Consider the following 3,741-nt stretch of genomic DNA (forward strand, 5'->3'; position numbering starts at 1 on the left):
TGTTCAAATTGAAAAGGTTCCCAGATAGTGTCATCAAGGTTGACTTTTATAGCCTGGCATGGTGGTGCACACCTGTAATGAGAAACTAATGTGGCTCCATTTTTAAAAATAAATAAATATCAGCAGCTTCTACCTCAAGGCCTGTCCTACCCTTGTCCTTGGAAAAACCCATAGAGCACTCCTAAGTACATATCCACCCTGCTGAGTTGTTTGTCTGTAAATAACAGGAGAGGTCTGTGGTGCCAGGTGTCCCTGACTCAGTTAGGCTAGGTGAGGACCCATAGCAACCCCCCTAGCAACCACCAATCAGCATAAGACAGGGAAAATACCTGGGATGCCAGATGACCCCCAAGTAGTTTACGGTGGTTGATAACATGTTGGGAAACCATGTAGTTTAGCAAGTAAACCCCTCGTGGCCTAAACCAATCAGTTCAAACGAACTCCCCCTCTTGTACTAGCCAATCACCCCTACCCAACTTGTTCCCACCAGTGAATGTGCTAATCAATGTTAAGAGTTGTTGTTTGATTTTCTTGCGGTATGGAATGATTTGCTGTGTGATGTTGTGACGCATAGAGTATCCCCCCAAAACCTATAAAATCTCACTGAACAAAGGACCGGGACTCACTCCCTGGGACCGCTGCATTGGGAATGGTTGTGATTCCAGGCTCGAGCTTGCAATAAACACTCTTGTGTGATTGCATCGGATTCAGCTCCTGGAGGTCTATTGGGGTACCACGAATCTGGCATAACAAGTGATGCACACCTGTAATCCCAGCAACTCAGGAGGCTGGGGCAGAAGGATCTCAAGTTCAAAGCTAGCCTCAACAATTTAGGGAGGCCTTAAGCAACTTAACAAGACCCTGTCTCAAAATGGGCTGCAGATGTAGCTAAACAGTAAAGCATCCCTAAATTCAATCCCTAGTATAAAAAAGAAAAAAGACCTGGAAAGGACTAGGGGATTATGAAAATAGAAGGGAGATCAGTAGAGTTGAAGTGGGGGACCAAGGGGCAAGGAGGAGGGGAGATAAAGGGGAAGAATTGGAGAACAAAATTGACCAAATTATGCTATGTGCATGTATGAATATATCAGAATTCATTCCAATTTTATATATAACTATAAGGTTCCAAATAAAACAAATAAATAAATAGAAGGAAAACCAATAGAGTAGAGGAAGGAGGTTGGGGGAGGTAGGAGTGGAGTACTGGGATTGAAGTGAAGGAAACTGATTATGTCAAAACTAACCCATTATGTATAACTATAATGCACTAATAAAAAGAAAAAAGAACTGGGGATGTAGCTCAATGGTTAAGCACTCCTGGTTCAAAAGACAGGATATGGTGGTACAGGTCTGTATTCCCAGCAACTCAGGAGGATCACAGTTTTGAGGGCAGCCTCAACAACTGAGTGAGGCCCTAAGTAACTTAGTGAGACTGGTTACCAACTTGAATTTCTCTTGTCTCAGTCTCCCAGAGTTGCTGGGATTACAGGTGTGCATCAATGTGCCCAGCAGATTAAGTGTAATTTTCATTTTGTTTTATTTTGTTTTGGTACCAGGGATTGAACCCAGGGGTGCTTAACCATTGAACCACATCTCCAGCCCTTTTTTATATTTTATTTAGAGACAGGGTCTCACTAAGTTGCTTAGGGCCTCACTGAATTGCTGAAACTGACTTTGAATTTATGATCCTCCTGCCTCAGTCTCCCAAACTGCTGGGATTACAGGCGTGTGCCACCCCACTTGGCAGATTATATATAGTTTAAGGAGGTGTGTGTAGGTGCCAAATTGACAAGGGGTAGACTGGGATGATTAGTTCTATATATCATCTTGGCTAGGCTATAATGCTAGTTATTGCATCAGACACTAATCTAGGTGTCCTACGAAGGTCTTTTGTAGATGTGGTTAACATTTCACCATCAGTTGATTGTATGTAAAGGCAATTACCCTAGATTGTGTGGATGGGATAGTTCCTGAAGGCAATTGAAAAGCTGTAAGAGCAAAACTGAGGTTTCCCTGAGAAAGAAATCCTGCCTCAAGACAGCAAATTAGCTCTTGCCTGAGATTTGCCAGTCTGTCTTACAGATTTTTGGACTTGCCAGCCTCCATAATTGCATAAGCTAATTATTTGGAATAAATCTCTATATACACATACCTATGTTTGCTGTTCCACTTCTCTAGAGAATCTTAATTCATAGCCTGAGGGTCCAACAATAATTAGTTAATAAATTATGGTACATTCATTTGTTGAATTATTTTTCTGTTATTAAAACCATGTCTTTTTTTTTTCTTTTTCCTGTTCTTTTTTTCTTTTTTGTGCTGAGGATTTAACTCAGCAGCACTTTCTCACTGAGCTACATTTCCCAGTCCTTTTTATTTTGAGACTGGGTCTCACTAAATTTCTGATGATCTTGCTAAATTACTGAGGTTGGCCTTGAACTTGCCATCCACCTGCCTCAACTTCCTGAGTCACTGGGATTACAGGCATGTACCAGCATGTGCAGCAGTTAAAATTATGTTTTCAGGAGACACACGAATAACATGAGGGAGCTTGTTGTGGTGGTACAAGCCTGTAGTTCCAGCTGCTGGGAAGGTTGAGATAGGAGGATTGCTTGAGACCTAATTCAAAACCAGCCTAGGCAACATAGTATGATACAGTGTGTGTGTGGGAGTAGGGGTAGAATTCTTATGTTATATGTTATATTTAAGCAATAAGGAAAATTTATGTTTAATTTTATTTCAAAAAATAAACATACACATAGACAAAAGGAATTTATCCTCAAACAGAATGAAAATCACAATATTTATTGCATGTATTTCTTAGTAATGGTTTTAAAAAACATTTCCTGGGGGCTGGAGTATAGTTCAGTGGTAAAAGCTTTTGCCAGATGCATGAAGGCCTGGGTTTGGTCCTCCAGCACTGCAAAAAAAAAATTTCCTGACATTTGTAATTTATGTTATCAGAGTAAAAATGTTATTATCTAATGATGAGAAAATCTTTGTTCCACTTTGTAAGCCATTTTACTTATTAATAGTTGAAGCCTAGCCTACCTGTTTGTTTTTATACCAAGACTGACTTGCAGTTGACTCAAAAAATATAACCGGTAGATGAGTCCTCAACAAAATTGATAGGTAATACTCTTTTTTAGTTTTTTCCCTTTTATTTTCTTTTCCTATTTTTTTTTTTTTTTGAGATAGGGTTTCACTAAGTTACCTAGGTTGACTCTAAATTTGTGATCCTCCTACCACAGCATCCTGAGTTGCTGGGATTAAAGGCATATACATGGGTGCCGCAGTCTGGCTGGGCACAATCAGGAGCCACTTGTCAAAAGAAACTAACTTTATTTTTAGAACCACACACGCCAAACAAAACAGCCTCTCAGGAAAAACCCTCAGAGCCTCAACTGCCACCACCAGCTTTCCACAAGCCTCTCTCTCCCACACAAGCTTCTCACCACCTCCCACAATCCTCCTGCTCTTGAGGCCGATTGGCTGGGTCACGTGGGCGGAGCCAAAAAAGTCCCCCAATGAGCAGCTCCGTGGTCTGAAAGGGCAGGGAAACAGCCCAATGAGCATCACCGCAGAGGAGCCAATCAGCTAGATGTTGCTGGGGCCGCTGTGAGCCAATCATCAGCCGGCAGCTGGAAGTTTGCTGGCAGCTGGAAGTTTGCTGGGGCCCCTTCTGCTGTGGCTCTCAACATCTCCCCCTCTCTGTTTAAACAACAAGCATGTGGCTTAGGGACC

The sequence above is a fragment of the Marmota marmota genome, unplaced genomic scaffold (genome assembly GCF_001458135.2).
Source record: "Marmota marmota marmota unplaced genomic scaffold, marMar, whole genome shotgun sequence".
NCBI lineage: Eukaryota > Metazoa > Chordata > Mammalia > Rodentia > Sciuridae > Marmota > Marmota marmota.